Here is a 20,648-nt window from a genome sequence, read left to right as displayed (position 1 = left end):
TTGCAGTGGGCTAACCTCAGTTAACTGCATTACTGTGTCCAGTTGCTGTACTACAAATCCCTGCAGCATGGCAAATCCCTGCAGCAGCAAAACGAGTGGTAGGCACTGTGGGCACCACCAATTTGCCGAGGCTCAGCACAGGTAGCAGCAGCAGCCAGATGCCTGGTGGTAGTAGCAGCAGCATCAGCAACCAAAAGGTGTCCATTTCTTCCAGTGGTTGTGATGTTTGGGAAGATAATATGCCATGGTGGACTGGTTGTCTTGTTGTCTGTCATCTCAGGAGGAAGAAGAGTCTGATGATATGACAGTGAGCCAGGTGTCAGTGAATTCTTTATCTAAAGTTACACAGTGCAGGTAGCCTTTCTAGTTGGTTTGTTCCATCATCTATTTTCTTCCCTACTAGTGCTAATCAGAAGAATAGCCACAAGAAGGAGTTTTGTGAGGACAGTCTGCCTTTGAAGTGTATTGTAGATTTGGTGTAGGTGGAAGCAGTGGCAAAGCATAGCACTAGTGGGACTGGTGGCTGTAGGTGTGGTGGTAAGATTGTAAGGCATCATTGTGGATATTCTGAGGGGGAGCAAGGAGACCATAATCAAACATCAGAAGTTCATAGTGAGAGTGCTGGGGGCAAAGAGGAGGAGTTTCATCATGATGATGTCAGCAATATAAAGTGGAGTAGAGGTAGGGCAAGAGCACCTGTCAAACCAACCAGACATAGTCTTGCTGGTATGATCAACTCGGGAGACAGTGACAATGACGCTGCTGCATCTGTAGCCTTAAGAAAAAAAGCATTTCAGGGGAGGGACACAGGTGGGTAGTGTTATATCTATCTCTTTACGGTATTCTGTCGTATCTTACCAAATGCAAAAATGAAGGCACAGTGCTGACTCTGCAAAAATACAGTAAGGCATAGCCAGGGTCCAAGTTTAGAAATAAGGGTATCATAACAAGGCCTGGCTACAAGTATTACTAGTTCACCACTGCCAGCTGTTCCCTGGCTACTACTAGTAGTAGCCAATCACACCAGATTTTAAATAAGAGAATTTATCAGTAATAGTAGAGGAAATTTTGCAGCAAAACTGATGTTGTATACCAGGGGTTCTCAACCGGTGGTACGCGTACCGCTTTGGGTACGCCACCGGTTGTGCGGGGGTACGCAATGCGCTGACAAATACCGGCCATCCATTGGCCAGTATTTGTCAGCGCAGAGCGGGGAATGGCCACGGCAGCTCTCTGTAAAGTACCACGGCCGCAGCTCCGACCACGGCTACTTTTTGGGAGCTGCATTGTTGACAGGCAGACATGTGACGTCCCCTGACATTGCGCAGAGGTGTCGCACCGCGCAGGAGGACATCACCCTTCTGTGCGGCCCCGTCGAACGGGACTCGCCGTATACCCAAACAGGCCGGGTAATGTTAAAGAAAAGTTAAAACTAAGTATATGGCATAATCCCCTATGCCATTAATCCCCCCTCCCTCGTATCCCCCTTTGCCACTATCCCTCCCCCTCTCCATCTTAATCCCCTTGTGCCACTATTCCCACCACCTTCATCTTTATCCCCTTGTGCCATTATTCCCCCCCAATAGGCATATTATCAGAATACAGCATATCTGAAAAAAGTAAAGTGAATAACTATTAAAGGGGCATTTCGGGAAAAAAAAATTAATCAGAAAGTTATACTGTAAATTACTCCCATTTAAAAAAAACAACGGTAGCCTTTCAGTACCTGTATGCCTTGGAGGTAGTCTTTCCAGTCTCACACAGTGCTCTCTTCTGCCACCTCTGTCTATATCAAGAACTGTCCAGATCAGGAGAGGCTTGCTATGGGATTTGCACCTGACATGGGCAGGGAGCACTGTGTTGGATTGAAAAGAACTACACAACTTCCCCTAGGGCATACATCAGTTGATAGTGATATGTACTGGAAATACTAAATTGTTTAAATAGAGATCATTTACATATCTGTAAAATTTTGTGGTACCATGTTGAAATTTTTCACTAGAACATCCCTTAACATACAAAATAAGTGATAACATTTCCTGCAGTGACTTTACCAGTGACACCAATAAAGTATTCCGGTCAGTGATAAGAAGATGTAAGATAATTGTGGTCAAATTGGACTTTGGGTAAACTTTGAAAATTGGTACAATCCCTTAATACACCCAACACACAGTAAAATCTCCTTAAAAAAGGCCTGATTGACCTGTACATTACATATTTACCAATATTAGGTAATGGTTGTCCAAACTGGAAACTGAATACACGTCATGGTGCCGTAAAGGAGGTATGGTGCGAGCTCCTGATTATATCCCAAGCCATAAGGGGTGGCCCACAGCTGATTTCAGTAGCTGGGGGCCACCGCTAATAGCTGGCAGCCTGTTATTAACCACTATTATAAGTTCTGACACCAGTGATCTAAAGGGACTTTTAAGTGGCTGTTGGCAGTATGGATCGCTCCCTCGAAGGGACAGTGGGTGATGATCCATTGTTTAGGCAGCCGGAGGGCTTACCTTAGCTTTTTTGGCTTCATATCCTTTGCCATTGATAGAGCCTGTCTATACCAGGTTCTATCACGGAGCGTGGCGCACATAGATCAATGCAGTTCAATAGAAAGGCATCGATCTGTATGAGGAATCTAATGATTTGTCATACAAGTTCCCTAAGGGGGCCAATAAGGTGTAAGAAAAAAAAAATTATGGGGGTTTAACACACATACATTAAAGGAGAAGTCTCACCTAGCAATTTTTTTTCCACAATGCCCAGACTGCAAGAAAATAGAACAATAAACGTTACTCACCTGCTTCTGCTCCCCTCCAGTGTCAGTATTTTGCTCCTCTCCGTTGTCTTCTCCAGTTGTGGTCAGTGCGTCATGCTGCCGGTCAGCAAATCACCAGCTGCAGCGATGTCCCCCCTTGGCCGGCTATAGGCTAAGCAGCAGCGTGATGCATTGAATCCTGGCGACCAATACCATGGCTCAATGCATCACTCTGCCACTCAGCCTATCAACGGCCGAGGCAAGACATTGTTGCAGGCGGCGATTTGCTGACAGGCAGCATGACACGTTGACCATCGTCGGACCAGGAAGAAGGCGGCGGCGGCTGAGCGGACTGAGATACTGGGACACTGGGGAATTGTGGTGGGTCACAGGTGAGTCATGTTAATTGTTTTATTTTATTGTAGCTGGGGCATTGTGGAAAAAAATGCTAGATGAGATTTCCCATTTTAAATAAAAATATCTAAACATTATAAAAATAAACATATTTGATATCGCCACATGTAGAATTTTCCAAACTATTAAAGGGGTTATCCACCATAAGGTGATATTAGTATGTACCTGCAGGGGCGTAGCTAGAAACTGCGAAAAATTTCCCTGGGCCCACACCCCCACCACCCGATGACCCGCTTCCCCAATCCCGGACGACCCCTTACTCAGCCGCACAAAGATATCAGTGACTACAGCACTGATGGGACACAGTGAGGAGAATACACAACAATATAAGTGACTAACAGTCAGGGCCAGACAGACAAAACATATGCCGAGGCATTTAAGAATAAGCAGCCCATTTTTCTGTGGGTCCAACTGCTGGGACCCCCACCTATCACCTTGGTTCCAGTTGCTCTCCAGTTGTTATAAAGCTATAACTCCCATCATGTCTGGAGAGCCTCAGGCATTATGGGAGTTGTAGTTTTGCAACAGCTGGAGAGCCACAGGTTAGGGTACATCGTCACCCATCATCACTGCAGAACTTACAAGTGACTACAGCTGATGGGACAGTCAGGAGAACACACAATGATATCAGTGACCTGAGTGACGTCTTCTCTGTTGCCTTTTCTTCTTCATCTGGTCCAGACGTCAGGACGTCTTCCAGCTCGATCTTCTCTGCAGAGTCTGACGCCAGGACATCATAGGTTCTCACTTTGTCAGTAGATCCTCATCCTCTGTATAAAGACAACAATCATTATTATTCTGCTAAATACTGTACCCCCGGAATATAATACTGCCATCCACTGCACCCCCTGAATATAAAACTACCATCCACTGTACCTCCTGCATATAATAGTGCCACCCACTGTACCCCCTGAATATAATACTGCCAAAAAATGTATCCCCTGAATATAAAACTATCATCCACTGTACCTCCTGCATTTAATACTGCCACCTACTGTACCCCCTGAATATAACACTGCCATCTACTGTACCCCTAAATATAATACTGCCACACACTGTATCCCTGAATATAATACTGCCACTGTCTGTACCCCTAAATATAATACTGCCACCTACTGTACCCCCTGAATATAATACTGCCACACACTGTATCCCCTGAATATAATACTGCCACTGACTACCCCTAAATATAATACTGCCACCTACTGTACACCCTGAATATAATACTTCCACACACTGTATCCCCTGAATATAATACGGCCTCCTACTGTACCCCCTGACTATAATACTGCCTCCTACTGTACCCCTGAATATAATATTACCATCCACTGTACCCCCTGCATATAATACTGCTACCCACTGTACCCCCTGAATATAATACTGTCATCTACTGTACCCCCTGAATATAATACTTCCACCTACTGTACCCCCTGAATACTGCCTCCTACTGTACCCCCTAAATATAATACTTCCACCTACTGAACCCCTGAATATAATACTTCCTCCTACTGTACCCCCTGAATATAAGACTGCCACACACTGTACCCCCTGAATATAATACTTCTACACACTGTATCCCCTGAATATAATACTTCCTCCTACTGTACCCCTGAATATAATACTGCCTCCTACTGTACCCCTGAATATAATACTGCCTCCGACTGTACCCCCTGAATATAATACTGCCTCCTACTGTACCCCCTGAATTATAATACTGCCACCCACTGTACCCCCTGAATATAATACTGCCAACTACTGTACCCCTTGAATATAATACTGCCAACTACTGTACCCCTATATATAATACTACTGCCTCCTACTGTACCCCCTGAATATAATACTGCCACATACAGTACATACATACATCATTTATACAGTACATACATCTCATTCATACAGTACATACACACACATACATAATACATACATACACACATCATACACACACATATCATACACACATATCATACATACACCCGTTGCCTCCAGATCCCCCCCCCCACAGAATACATCTCCACACATCATACATACATCTTGTTTACACACATTCTTACATCATACATACAGTACATATACATCATTCATACATACAGTACATACACACATCATACATGCCCACACATCAGCTAAATCTGCTGAAGCAAATATGCAGCAAAAATGCGCACACGTAAACGCACCCTTATGGTAGGGTCACATGTAACAGATCAATAGTGTATGTTACTCTGATGATCCGTCAATGACCTGACCCTATAGTGTGCCTCCAGCTGTTTTCCCCCATGTCCTGCTTGCAGCAGCAATCTGCCGCTCCACGATGTCTCAGAATACACTGCATGTGCCCACGGTGACTCGCAGGTCCCTGTGTGGCTGCTTGTTAGGGGCAGATTGCTGTTGTGAGCAGCACACAGAGGGGAAAACAGCAGGAGGCTCTCTATAGAGTCATCGGTGGATCCGCAGACATGTAACCCTACCCTAATGTTAATCTGTACAGGATGATAAGAGAGGTTTCCACAATATGTAATTTTTTTCTCTAACTTAAAGGAGTACTCCAGGATGCAAACATTTTCATTCAGACGCCGGCAGTAAAATAATAAATATATATATATACGCACCAGGGGAGTGGCCTCCGCCACGATCCTTTTCCTGGTTGCCGGTGGTCGGTGAGTCACACTGCCGCTCAGCCTATCTCTGGCCGAGGCAGGACTTCGCTGTGACCGGTGATTGTCAGTATGCCTCACCAACCACCGGCAACCAGGAAAAGGATCGCGGTGAAGGCCGCTCCCCTGGAGGCACCAGGGGAGCGACAGCAGGTATGTATATTTATTATTTTACAGTCTGAATGAAAATTTTTGTATCCCGGAATACTCATTTAAGTTATTTACTGTAAGCCAGTGTTTTCCAGCCTTTGGCTGTCCAGGCATGCTGAGAGTTGTAGTTTTACAACAGCTGGAGGCACCATGGTTGGAAAACACTGGCTTCTAAGATCAGAGGATGTCACTATGCGCAACGTCTATGAAGTGAGCGCAGGAGTTACTGCGCTAACTTCATAGCCATGCCGTAAATGAACAGCGCTTCATGCCCCTTTTCTAACCCCCGACCTCCTACACGCTCCTTTTTTCCACCTCCCTCCCCTCCTCCATGCTCCTTTTCCCAACACCTTCCCCCCCTCCATGCTCCTTTTTCAGGGGGGTATTGGAAAAGGAGGTCAGAGGGGGGCATATTCATGCTCCTCCCCCCCAACCCCCCCCCCTGTCCTCCACGATGTTCCTTTTCCAACCCCCCCCCCTCCCATCTGTCCTCCATGTCCCTTTCCCCCTCCCCTCTGTCATACTCCATGCCAGTGTTTCCCAACCAGGGTGCCTCCAGCTGTGGCCAAACTACAACTCCCAGCATGCCCAGACAGCCTTTGGCTGTCCAGGCATGCTGGAACTTGTAGTTTGGCCACAGCTGGAGGCACCCTGGATGGGAAACACTGCTCCATGCTCTTCTAGCCAGCAAACCCTCCCCCGCCTCTCTCACCTCTGACCCTCCGTCATTGTTTTCCAGCCTCGTCCTCCTCCTCGTCTTGCAGGGAGGATGCAGCATCTCTAGGCGGCGGGATGTCCTTATCTTCCTGCGCAGCTGGGGCAGGCACCGTGACGTCAGGTACGTGCTTTTTGTATGCTGGTAAAAATAAATAGTGGGGTGAAAATCACAGAAGAATTGTGAGAAAACTGTCACACACAGGTACAGACACTATATTATGAACTACACTAACTTTACAACCCCTGTAGCATAGTCAAATAAAAAAAATTCCTGGAATACCCCTTTAAGATATAACATTATTTATGCCATATGGTAAATGGTGTAAACGTAAAAAAGAAAAACAAAAAAAATAAAAAATAAACAGAATTGCGTTTCTCTATCACATCGTATCTCAGAAAAAATCTCAGAAAAAAGTAAAAAGCCATCAAAATCAAATTGGGACTGATAAAAACTACAGATACATCCGTATACCAGTGCATATATGCAAAAATAAAAAAGTAATAGGGGTCAATGGCAATTAAAAAAAAAGTTTAGAATTTTTTTTAAAGTAGTAAAACATGACGAAAACTAAACAAAAGAATATTGGGTATTGTTGTGTTCGTACTGACCTAAAGAATTAAGAAGAAATATTAGTTTGATTACATGGTTAAACAGTGTAAATAAGAAGCCCCTCCAAATTCAATTTCACCTTACCAATATTTTTATTTTGGTTTCGGAGCATATGTTATGAAAAAAATGAAGGAAGTACAATTGGTCCCGCAAAAAAACAATCCCTTACATTGGTGTGTAGATAAAAAAAATGTTATGAGTTAAGAGTTTTAAAGGACGAGGAGGAAAAAAAACTGCAAAAAAATAAATTTGCAAGGTCCTTAAAGAAGTACTCCGGTGCAGGGACACATCCTGTATCCAAAGGATATGGGATAAGGGTCTGATTGTGGCATCTGTATCACCAGCGTGGTCTGCGCCTAACCATGCTGGAGCTGGAAATGGTGTTGGCCGGACCGCTACACAGTGAATCAAGCCAATTGCTCCTAGTCCTGTTCATATTCGCCCCCCCCCCCCCCTGTAGTGCAATCGCTACTACCACTACTGAGGTAGGCTGAGGGCTCACCTCTCATGCTGCGGCGGCTCCGGTGCTCAGAATGGTAAAGCCTGGCAGGGCCAGGCTTCATCAATCGAGCGCAGAGCACACAGATCAATGGGATTGTATGTAATCCCATTGATCTGTATGAGGAATCAAATGATTCCTCCTAAAAGTCCCCTAAGGGGACTAAAAGAGTAAAAAAAAAAGTTTAAAAAAAGTTTAAAAACACACACATTAACCCATTCCTTATTAAAAGTTTAAATCACCCCCCTTTTCCCAAATTCCATATAAAAAATATATAAGCATAATAAAAATAAACATATATGGTATCGCCGCGGTGCGTAAATGTCCTAACTATAAAAATATATCGTAAATTAAACCGCACGGTCAATGTCGTACGTGCAAAAAAATTCTAAAGTCCAAAATAGCTAATTTTTGGTCACTTTTTATACCATAAAAAAAGTAATAAAAAGCGATCAAAATGTCCGATCAAAACAAAAATGGTACCAATTAAAACTTCAGATCATGGTGCAAAAAATTAGCCCTCAAACCAACCTGTACGTGGAAAAATAAAAAAGTTATAGGGGTCAGAACATGACAATTTCAAATGTATTAATTTTCGTGCATGTAGTTATGATTTTTTCCAAAAGTACGACAAAATCAAACCTATATAAGTAGGGTATCATTTTAATTGTATGGACCTACAGAATAAAGTGTAATTTTTACCGAAAAATGTACGGCGTTGAAACAGAAGCCCCCAAAATGTACAAAATGGTGTTTTTTCTTCAATTTTGTCGTACAATGTTTGTTTTGTCCCCGTTTCGACGTAGATTTTTGGGTAAAATGACTGATGTCATTACAAAGTAGCATTGGTGGTGCAAAAAATAAGCCATCATATGGATTTTTAGGTGCAAAATTGAAAGGGTTATGATTTTTAAAAGGTAAGGAGGAAAAAACGAAAGTGCAAAACCAGAAAAATGCTTGGTCCTTAAGGGGTTAAAGTCCAATATTAAAGAAATAGATCTGGCACTCCATGAGTGTGTGTGTAGAAAATAGTCCATACGCAGGAGGAGTGACCTGGCTGCGGTCTAAACAGTGCTATACTGGTAGAGTGGTGCTCTATTGTAGAAAGTGTATTCATATTCTTGCACAATATGAACAGAAGTTAGACAGTGGCACTAACCGTCCGGTTTCTTCAAGTTTTTGCAGCATATTCACTGGTACGTACGAGACACAAAACAGGGAAACATTGTTAGGTGCGGGGGGAGGAGAAGGAACGCGTTGCGTTCCTCTTCCTCCCCCCGCACCTAACGTTGTCATGCTGGGTTTACACCACGTTTTTGCACTACAGTTCCCTTATCAGGTTTTTGATTAAAAAAAATGGATTCCTCAAAACCTGACTAAACTGTATCAAAACTTGTGTACAAATTTTTATCTGTATACGGTTGAAAATCGTATACGGTTTGAAAAATGATGTCCGGTTGCATCCGTATTTTAAGAAAAAAATGCATACGTTTTTAACTTTTCACTCTACTATGAATAAAGTTCCCCTTGTTTGATTGAAATTCCAAGAAAAAAACTGTACAAAGTCAAAAACAGTATGGTGAAAACCGGATGGAACCGTAAGCACATACGGTTCTGTACGGTTCCCATTGACTCCCATGGTTAAAAATACGTATACGGTTTAATGCGAGTTTTCACCCGGACAAAAACCGTGGTAGGCCATGATTTTCTGTCCGAAAAAAAAAAAAGTTAAAAACAGCATGGTGCATACGTTATTTTATGAAACCGTATGCCGAAACCGTATAGCAAAATCGTGGTATGAACCCACCCTCACCCTGTTTTGTTTCTCGTTCAATATAGATGTTATTTTCCGTCTATCATTGGCGCTGTGATGGCTCAGTCATGTAATATTAGCGACATTTGTGCAACTTTTTTAGTAAACGCTTCCTACGTTTTTGAGTAGCAGTAAACCTATTTCCGATTTAGACTTGCAGTGCACCCTTATTTATCATATGCGACTTTTAGAATAAGTCGCTAAAAATTGCGCAAACCCCGATTTCCAGGCGCTAAAGTTCGCTGACCAAAAGAACATGTACAAAACCTCGTAAGCTAGAGCATTTCCCGCCCGTGCAAAGCGTCGGGGAACTCATCATCTACAGTACACACTTATGATAAATTACACGCTGCAACGGAAAAAGTTAGACCGAAAAAACGGCGGTAAAAAAAGAGTAGGGTACACTTTGAATGATAAATCTCCCCTATTATGCTCATCTCTCCTTAATTGTGGATTACTAGAAGGTGCCCATGAATACGGTGTCCATTTTAGGACATCGTCAGTCGTCAGCCGTACCTCCGTCCTCCGTCAGGAAAAACAGCGTTCCGCCTCCTCTCTCGGACCAATCTCCATCAGGCATCAGCCGCAACTCCCTCCTTTGTCATCCAAAACTCTGTCATCCAAAAGTCTCTCATCCAAAACTCTGTCATCCCTCAGACGAAAAACGTTCCTGCCGTGTAGCAGAGCCGAGTCAGTGTCGGCTCTCTGCTATACAGGTTCTGCTGTACATACTATTCAATGTCGGCTCTGCTATACAGTGCTGTGCAGCGTCGGCTCTGCTATGCATCTGAGGGAGAATCGTCTGAGGCATGAAGGCGTTTTGGAAGAGGGACTTTCGGATGAGGGAGTTGTGGCTGAAGGACGACAGCGATTGGTGTGAGGGAGGAGGCGGGATGCCATTTCGCCTGATGGAGGACGGAGTTGCGGATGATGACTGACGCCGATTGGTCCGAGGGAGGAGGCGGGACGTCGTTTCGCCTGTCGGAGGACAGAGTTGCGGCTGACGACTGATGGCGATTGGTCCGAGGGAGGAGGCGGGACGCTGTTTTGCCTGACGGAGGACGGAGATGCGGCTGACGACTGACTGCGATTTGTCCGAAGGAGGAGGCGGGACGTCGTTTCGCCTGACGGAGGACAGAGTTGTGGCTGACGACTGACGGCGATTTGTCCGAAGGAGGAGGCGGGACGCTGTTTCACCTGACAGAGGACAGAGGTACGGCTGACGACTGACTATGTCCTAAAATGGACACCATACATGACAACATAGAGAGATTCTGACAATACCTTTACATTATGGAATTGCCTTCAAGGATTGGTCCATCAAGGATGAATGACTCAGATTGAGGAAGGAGCTTGCTACATTACAGAAGGCAATAAAGTGGGCATTCATAGCCATGAGTGGGTTCCCATGCCCTGTGGTATTGTTTCTCTATAAGAAGATGAGTCAGGGTGAAGTGGAGCAGATGTGGATAAACAGGCGTTTACAAACATTCCCCTCCAGAGTATTCCTCCTCACACTGTATTTCTTTACTACAAGGCGCACAGGCCTAAAGGAGGAGGAGGAGGAGGAGAAGGATGGGGCAGCAGCCATCGCCATGGTAACAGCCTCATCCCCTCCCTTCTCTCTCTCCCGTGCATTCTTCTTCTCCTATCTCAGCCAGGGGCTGCGTTCTTCCTCAGGCAGGTTCCAGGGCAGCCATTGTAAGAGCTAGTGCATGCATCTTCCCGGGTTCATTAGTAGTCTCAGCGTGTGGCTGGGAAGCAGGAACACAAAAGAGCTGGCTGCTGCCTGAGAATCCACAACCTCCGCAGAGAGAGGAAGGCGAGCTGAGGTGCTGAGGGCACAGGTAGGCAACTTGGCCGGGGCTGGGGGCTGTGACCTACTCTCCCCATCTGCCCTTTGTGGACAGAGATTTAGAGGAGGGGGTGAGGAAGTGGCATGGAAGTAGAGAGCCCATCCTGGCACTGGGGGCTGGGGATGGTCCCATTGGTTTGTATGGCTGGAATGTATTCCATTGTATATGGTGACGGGTCCCTGTATTGTGTCCTCAGTATACAGCTCCTTAGCTATGTTTGTTTCCTCTAATCTGTTGCTATAGGGAGATAGAGGATGCTGTGAATGCTATATGATGGAGAGGTGTGAGTACCTCCCTGGTAGGACTTATGAGGTGCTGTTCCTGGTCCTGAGCAGGGACTGTGTGCAGGAGATCTGTGGCCACCTAAAGTAGCAGTCACACCCTTCTCCTGAAGAGCTGACACTCTAGAGCAGTGTTTCTCAAGCAGGGTGCCTCCAGCTGTTGCAAAACTACAACTCCCAGCATGCCCGGACAGCCGAAGGCTGTCCGGGCATGCTGGGAGTTGTAGTTTTGCAACAGCTGGAGGCACCCTGCTTGGGAAACAGTGCTCTAGTGTGTAAGGATATCTATTACATGCAGAATAGTTATGCGTGCATTATGTCACTTTATATCTATATGTATAGTTTTATATTTATGACATTTATGAATGACTGCCTTTGCCATAGTCTGCAGTGCTGCAGCGGCATTACTCCCTTATGAAGCTTGCACTTTAATGTAGTTACCCCACAGTGTAATAGGAAAACAATTCTTATGGGGTGTGGGAGGAAACCATCACAAATACTGGAAGAATATGTAAACTTCAGTCATGGTTCCAGTGCTGTTACCTATTAACATCCATGATCCCGGTGCGGTACTTGTAATCACTACACATTGGCGGTGACCTGATAGTATTTACAGTACTGATATACAATTATTTGTCTATCCTTAGACTAGTATTTACTAAACATGTAAACTGGTAAATGAAAAACTTAGCAAAATATTATTATTACCCAAAAGAAAATATCCACACTAAGGCTTCTTTCACACTACAAAATTCTCCGTTTTGTAAACATCCGTATGAAGTTCCGTCTGAAAACCAGCTGAAAACGGCAATAACAAAATCCTATACGGCCGTTAGAAAATCCCATTATAGTCTATGGGATTTTTCTAATAGCCGTTTTAACCCGTTATAGTACGTTACTTATAACGGCCGTTATTTTGTGACGGAAGATAGGGTGCATGCACACCACGTTTTTGCTATACAGTTCCCGTATACGGTTTCAAGTAAAAAAAAACGTACGGAACCGTATAGAAAACCGTATGCATTGACTTTACATTGTAAACTGTATCTCAAACGCATCATCCGGTTTAGTCCGTTTTGCGTCTTATACGGTTTTGTCCGGATTTTTTTTTTTACCCGTACCCAAAACTGTAGACTACCAAGTTTTTGGGTCTGGGTGAAAAACCATATTAATCCGCATCCGTTTTTTTTATTTTTTTTTTTAACATGGGAGTCAATGGGAACTGTACAGAACCGTATGTGCGTACGGTTCCATCCGGTTTGCACCATAGGGTTTTTGACTTTGTACAGTTTTTTTTCTTGGAATTTCAATCAAACAAGTGAAACTTTATTCAAAATGGAGTGAAAAGTTAAAAATGTATACGTTTTTTTTCTTGAAAAATGGATGCAACCGGTTTTTAACCGTATACGGGTTGAAATTTGTACACACATTTTGATACAGTTAAGGGTATGTTCACACTACGGAGTGTGAACGGAATCTCCGCTCGCAGAATTCCAAGAGCGGAGATTCAGCCTGGCAGGCGGCGGTAGGACCACGCGGCACTGCGCCGTCACCATTGACGGCTATGCAGTACTCACGGACTTCCACACAAAGAATGAACATGTTCTTTCTTTGCACTGAACAATTTCAGCAGCGGAATTGTCCGCCGCTGAAATTCCCGAGTGTGAACGGGTCTCGCGGAGACCCATTCACACTAATGTTCACACTAATTCCGCGGGAATTCCGTAGTGTGAACATAACCTTAGTCCGGTTTTGAGGAATCCGTTTTTCATCAAAAACCCGATTCGCGTAATGTATTGCAGAAACGTGGTGTGCATGCACCCTAAAAGCCAGCTATCTTCAGTGGTGCTTTGAATGGTCACCCTGCATTAGTGGACTGCCAGTTGGCACCAGAGGAATGATTACTGTTAATGATGGCATGGCTGTCCTGGGCATGAAAGACAAGTGTTAATCCTAGTCTCTGTGGTTGCTAGCAAGTCTTGCTGCTCGGATTTTTAGCTTTATGGATCTCAGTGGGACTTGCCTCTTGGATGACAAATGATTCCATTAAACTGTCATCTTGAGGTCAGCAGCCACCATACTTCACTCACTTGTTCTGCTGGTCAGTCTTCACACTTCATGGAGGATAGAAAGGCTGCATTTACAGTGCTAATGCTTTTTTTTGCTTTGGTATAATGCGCGTGCTCTCTTATTGACTCTAATGCAGCTTTAATATGCAGAGTGCCATCATCATTTTCTATTATTATGTGTTTCGCACTTACGGTTGGTGATGTGAAAGGCCAATGCACGCTAAAACACTGTACATTTCACTCCATTATATGTCATTTTTTTATACCTAGCTGCATCTTATGTTGTTACGACACTACAAAGGGAAATGTTGCAGCATTATATAAATTTGCCTCTGCATTGAATGGCACATAACAGTAGTAGTCCATGTAAAGCGCAGTGTGTTTCCCTGTTTTCTTCATGGTAGCCTCGATACGTAAACATAGTAAACAGATCATTTCATAGGCTTGTAAGTGCCGAGGCATACATTAACCTATGCCCTGTTGGATATTGATTTATTTATGGGATTTGGAAGGCATATATTGTCAGAGGGCTTTCTGCCTGCTAACCAAAGAGTTCAATATTTTTCAAGTGTCAGGAATACAGGGAATTTACAAAAATAGTATAATGTTCTGTTAACAGATGCACAGCTTTATTTTTTTCTGTTCTTAACCCTTTGATAAAAAGTTAAAGGGGTACTCCGGTGAAAAACTTTTTTTTTTTTTTTTTATCAACTGGTGCCAGAAAATTAAACAGATTTGTAAATTACTTCTATTAAAAAATCTTAATCCTTCCTGTACTTATTAGCTGCTGAATACTACAGTGGAAATTATTTTCCATTTGAAACACAGAGCTGTCTGCTGACATCACAAGCACAGTGCTCTCTGCTGACATCTCTGTCCATTTTAGGAACTGTCCAGAATAAAAGGAAATCCCCAGCAAACATATGCTGTTCTGGACAGTTCCTAAAATGGACAGAGATGTCAGCAGAGAGCACTGTGCTCATGATGTCAGCAGACAGCTCTGTGTTTCAAAAAGAATTTCCTCTGTAGTATTCAGCAGCTAATAAGTACAGGAAGGATTAAGTTTTTTTAATAGAAGTGATTTACAAATCTGTTTAACCAGTTGATTTAAAAGAAAATACAAAAAAAATAAGGTTTTTCACTGGAGTACCCCTTTAACCCCTTAAGGACGCAGGACGTAAATGTACGTCCTGGTGCGGTGGTACTTAACGCACCATGACGTACATTTACGTCCTGTGCATAACCGCGGGCATCGGAGCGATGCCCGTGTCATGCGCGGTTGATCCCGGCTGCTGATCGCAGCCAGGGACCCGCTGGCAATGGCCGACGCCCGCGATCTCGCAGGCGTCCGCCATTAACCCCTCAGGTGCCGGGATCAATACAGATCCCGGCATCTGCGGCATTGTGCGATTTCAATGAACGATCGGATCGCCCGCAGCGCTGCTGCGGGGATCCGATCATTCAGAACGCCGCACGGAGGTCCCCTCACCTTCCGGCTCCCGGCGTCTTCTGCTCTGGTCTGAGATCGAGCAGACCAGAACAGAAGATAGCCGATAACACTGATCTGTTCTATGTCCTATACATAAAACAGATCAGTATTAGCAATCATGGTATTGCTATGAATAGTCCCCTATGGGGACTATTCAAGTGTAAAAAAAATGTAAAAGTAAAAAAAAAGTGAAAAATCCCCTCCCCCAATAAAAAAGTAAAACGTCCGTTTTTTCCTATTTTACCCCCAAAAAGCGTAAAAAATAAATTTAATAGACATATTTGGTATCGCCGCGTGCGTAAATGTCCGAACTATTAAAATAAAATGTTAATGATCCCGTACGGTGAACTGCGTGAACGTAAAAAAAAAAATGTCCAAAATTGCTACTTTTTTTAATACATTTTATTTAAAAAAAATTATAAAAAATGTATTAAAAGTTTTTTATATGCAAATGTGGTATCAAAAAAAAGTACAGATCATGGCGCAAAAAATGAGCCCTCATACCGCCACTTATACGGAAAAATAAAAAAGTTAGAGGTCATCAAAATAAAGGGATTATAAACGTACTAATTTGGTTAAAAAGTTTGTGATTTTTTTTAAGCACAACAATAATAGAAAAGTATGTAATATTGGGTATCATTTTAATCGTATTGACCCTCAGAATAAAGAACAGACGTCATTTTTACCGTAAATTGTACGGTGTGAAAACTAAACCTTCCAAAATTAGCAAATGCGTTTTTCAATTTCCCCACAAAAATAGTGTTTTCTGGTTGCGCCATGCATTTTATAATATAATGAGTTATGTCATTACAAGGGACAACTGGTCGCGCAAAAAACAAGCCCTCATACTAGTCTGTGGATGAAAATATAAAAGAGTTATGATTTTTAGAAGGCGAGAAGGAAAAAATGAAAACGTAAAAATTAAATTGTCTGAGTCCTTAAGGCCAAAATGGGCTGAGTCCTTAAGGGGTTAATTTCTGAATACTCATTGATTCCTGCTAACCAAAGTGTTTTTTTTAGCTACACACAGAATAAATTGATATCACAGAGGTAATATAAATCAGTCTGAAAAATACTTTTATTACAGGATTTTGATTTAGATTTTGTTCATCCTAGAAAACATTTTTTTTTTAAACTTTTCCTGAATATGAAGCAATGAATTCAATTGAACAGCCAAACTCGTAATGTCTATTGTAGATTTCATTAACTTTTGTACCATGCCCAGGCTACCCTAGGTATCCATAGGATCACGAACCTAATCTCTGTGTTCATTTTTCTATTAAATAGTATCCATGTTTTAGGCCAGTGTTTCCCAACCAGGGTGCCTCCAGCTGTGGCCAAACTACAATTCCCAGCATGCCCGAACAGCCTTTGGCTGTCTGGGCATGCTGGGAGTTGTAGTTTGGCCACAGCTAGAGGCACCCTAGATGGGAAACACTGCTTTAGGCTGTTGTTAAAGGGGTACTTCGGTGGAAAACTTTTTATTTTTTTTAAAATCCACTGGTACCAGAAAGTTAAACAGATTTGTAAATTACTTCTATTAAAAAAATATTTATCCTTCCAGTACTTATTAGCTGAATACTACAGAGGAAATTCTTTTCTTTTTGGAACACAGTGCTCTCTGCTGACATCATGACCACAGTGCTCTCTGCTGACATTTCTGTCCAGAGCAGCATATGTTTCCTATGGGGATTTTCTCCTACTCTGGACAGTTCTTAAAATGGACAGAGATGTCAGCAGAGAGCACTGTGTTTATAATGTCAGCAGACAGCTCTGTGTTCCAAAAAGAAAATCATTTCCTCTGTAGTATTCAGCAGCTAATAAGTACTGGAAGGATTAATATTTTTTAATAGAAGTAATTTACAAATCTGGCACCAGTTGATTTAAAAAAAAAAAAAAAAAAGTTTTCCACCGGAGTACCCCTTTAAATACAGCAGTTTGCTTGGGAAACTACTACTATAGGTTTTGATCCAAAGCCAGAAGAGGATCCAGAATGAAGGAGAAGTACAAGTCCTTCCTTTATATTTCTCATTCCTTTTGAATCCTTCTGGCTTTATCTCAAAACTGGAAACCATGTGTGATACCAGCCATATACTAGTGATTCTGGGCTGCAGAATGATTGATGACCGGTCCTTCATATTTGACAACATTGCTACTCACTGTAACATGATCCATCTCTGTGCATGTATGTTACTCGGCCAAAAAGGAATACAGGGAAGACTTAACTACAGTACTGTAGACCATGCCAACCAAAATTCATCCCCAAAGGCTGTGTGTGGTACAGTCATAACAGATTTAGAAAAACTTTATACTTTTGTAAAAAGTTATGTAATGACTTCCACCGAAAAGTTCTCTTCTGTATAAAGGAGGCTGGGAGTCCCACATTTTTTTCTGGATTAAAGAAAAATAAACAAACAAAAAAAAAATAAAAAATCCTGCATACTCACCTCCCTGACTCCCCTGATGCTGTCGCTGTCAAGTCGGAACCTGCTACCGTCCTCTTTTTTTCTTCTTCCAATGACTTTTCTTGCCCGGCCCAGTGATTGGCTTAACGTACATGAAATAGCAAAAGGAGGACGAAGAGGATTTCAGCCATGAGACTTGACAGCGCCAACAACGTGGAAGCTAGAGAGGTAAGTATGCTATTGTATGTTCAGTGCACTGGGAAGCATATAACATAAATGTATTCTTCCTCGGAAAATCCCTTTAACGTTTGAATTATATTTATTGCAATATTATTTGTTCTTGATGCATAGTTTTCAAGCAAATTGAGTGCTATACATGTACATACTGTAGGGTGATGTATGATTTGTCTGGGATTTCTACTGAGCAGTATATTTGTTTGAGAAAGTATGGTAGTGTAAGTTATGAATAGAAGTAGGGTTAGGCCTCATGTCCACGAGACAAACTGCCTGACACAGAATGCACTAAGAATGGTAAGTATGATATGTAGAGGTCTTACCATTATTTAAAACAAGGTATCCAAAATCCCTAAGTCGCCCTAGATTGTATAAAGCTGCACAGAAGATGGAGGAGGCCTTAGGTTTAGTGGCCCTATAATGGCAGTCACTAGCTTTTGCTGTTCAGCAGGTTGTGACTCACCATGATTCACAGATAAAACATAATTAGCTGAAGCTGAAGTGCAGAATGTTGGAACAAAAAGTCATTAGATCCCCATTACTGATGGAGGTAAATCTCCCTAGGAATCACAATATATTAAATTCTTCCAACCTTTATACAACTTTAAACTATTCATGATTATATACACCTTGTGCAATAACACTCTGCAAATATTCCACTGAATGTCAAGTGCAATATTGTCTATATTCAAGCCTTGCGTACATCTGTTACATTGATCGTCAGCTTTAAAGGGTTATTCTAGGATCCAGCATTTTTTATATTTGGCTTGGGGTGTTTAAAAAAAAAAAAAAAACTATACTCACCTGCCTAATTTCCAGCAGCTGTCATTTCAATGGTACTCAGTCCCTGATGCTCTCTGCTTCTTCCTGGTTCCTTTGCCAAATATAAAAAAATCGATTGCCAGAATAACCCTTGAACAGTAATCTTTTTGTAGCTACCGTATTTTTCACCATATAAGACACACTTTTTCGTCCCCAAAACTGGGGGGGGGGGGGGAAAGTTGGTGCGTCTTATACGGCAAATACACATTAAAACCGGCGGTCCCTGTGGCCATAAACGGCCGGGACCCGCGGCTAATACAGGACATCACCGATCGCGGTGATGCCCTGTATTAACCCTTCATACGTGGCGATCAAAGCTGACCGCCGCATCTGAAGGGAAAGTGACAATAACCCGGCTGCTCAGTCGGGCTGTTCGGGACCGCCGCGGTGAAATCGCGGTGTCCCGAACAGCTTAAAGGACACAGGGAGGGACCTTACCTGCCTCCTCGGTGTCTGCTCCGTGCCAGGATCCCCTGCATGGCCGGCGCTCTCCTTCGTCGTCATCACGTCATCGCGCACCCTGTCCCGTCATCCAATAGGAGCGGCATGCGTATCGGCGTGCGTAGCGACGTGATGGTGGCGGTCGAGAGCGAGGATACCAGACAGCAGAGAAGTTCCGGAGCGACGGGGACACCCCGGGGACGCGGCGACAGCGATGGAGGGCGACATCCAGGGCAGCGGTGACGAGTGGTGATGGGTCCGGAGCGGCGGGGACATGTGAGTATTACCTCCTATACCAGTGGTCTTCAACCTGCGGATCTCCAGATGTTGCAAAACTACAACTCCCAGCATGGTGGGAGTTGTAGTTTTGCAACATCTGAAGGTCCGCAGGTTGAAGATCACTGTCCTATACTTTAAATTGTATTTGGTTCAGAATCTTTATTTCTAGATTTTTATGCTTTAAAATTGGGTGCGTCTTATATGCCGGAGCATCTTATATGACGAAAAATACGGTTTTCAAAATGTGTAGCAGTAGGAAAATGGCTCAATTTTATTAGGCCTCACATTGGGAGTCTAGAAAACTGCTATAAATATATTCAGAAATTTGCTCAATTGTGTTAGATAGAGCCAGGTTTTCGATATCACATGAAGCAGATGGGCACGCATGGCACCATTGCTTACCTATTTGATTACATTCAATTTTATTAACCCCTTGATCACATCTACTTCATGTGCACACACAGATCTTGGCCAGACATCTGGACAGCTCATTATCAGCGTGTCTATCTGAGCCGGCCATTTATTTGCAGGATAATCTGTTAGGATAGAAAGCTAAATCCCTGTTATTTGCCATAATGGGATTTTTCATTCTGCTCACCATTTAAATGATGACACATGCTATGGTAGCGGCAATAACAGTGGTCAGATCAGATAACAGATACAGATCAAATCCTTGCAGACAGACCAATCGGTGCACGGTGGTTAAAGCTGTGATCGGAAATTTTTGGCCAGATCATAACTAAGTCACGCTATGTAGAGTCAGTGTTTGATAGTGACGCTATTACCCTCTGTGTATCTTGCTCAGTAGATAATAAAGATCATCTGTAGGTCATTAGTCAATTAACACACAAGATGCTAAACAGGACATTGTTTTCTACAGACATATGGTTATTAGCTTGGCATATTGCTATTATTTTCATAACCATTTGTTTTAGGTCACCTGTTACCTAATCCCTTGTTTGAATGAAAGCAACTGAGAAGTCACAGCACGATGGCTCTCGTTTCTTTTATTCTGAAAGAACGCACTGTAACCTGCCCTACAATGCCAAATTGTCAAAAGAACTACAGGTAACTGTTTTATTTTCTGTAGATTCAGAACCAGGGATATTTAGGCGATGTTCAATACATGCTGTAGACATTTGTGACTGGGAATACGAAAG

General features: G+C 43.0%; 1 protein-coding gene and 1 long non-coding RNA gene across 4 annotated transcripts in view; one reads left to right on the top strand and one right to left on the bottom strand.

Annotated features, from left to right (window-relative positions):
• Positions 1–3,811: 3,811 nt before the first annotated feature.
• LOC130368606 (uncharacterized) lies at positions 3,812–11,095 on the bottom strand. Its single transcript, XR_008892520.1, has 3 exons — positions 10,897–11,095; positions 6,686–6,829; positions 3,812–3,939 (listed from the first exon to the last, which is right to left on the bottom strand). It is a non-coding gene; the product is annotated as an uncharacterized LOC130368606 (long non-coding RNA).
• Positions 11,096–11,303: 208 nt separating this feature from the next.
• The window catches only part of APBA2 (amyloid beta precursor protein binding family A member 2), a 435,861-nt gene continuing 426,516 nt past the window's right edge, over positions 11,304–20,648 (top strand). For all 3 annotated transcript variants that reach the window (XM_056572513.1, XM_056572512.1, XM_056572511.1), the window contains exon 1: positions 11,304–11,459. The gene's annotated coding sequence lies outside the window, so the exon portion shown is untranslated. The remainder of the gene's footprint in view (positions 11,460–20,648) is intronic.

Source organism: Hyla sarda, chromosome 4 (assembly GCF_029499605.1).
Source record: "Hyla sarda isolate aHylSar1 chromosome 4, aHylSar1.hap1, whole genome shotgun sequence".
NCBI lineage: Eukaryota > Metazoa > Chordata > Amphibia > Anura > Hylidae > Hyla > Hyla sarda.
The sequence above is the reverse complement of the archived record's forward strand: the minus strand, read 5'-3'. Positions and strand labels throughout refer to the sequence as shown.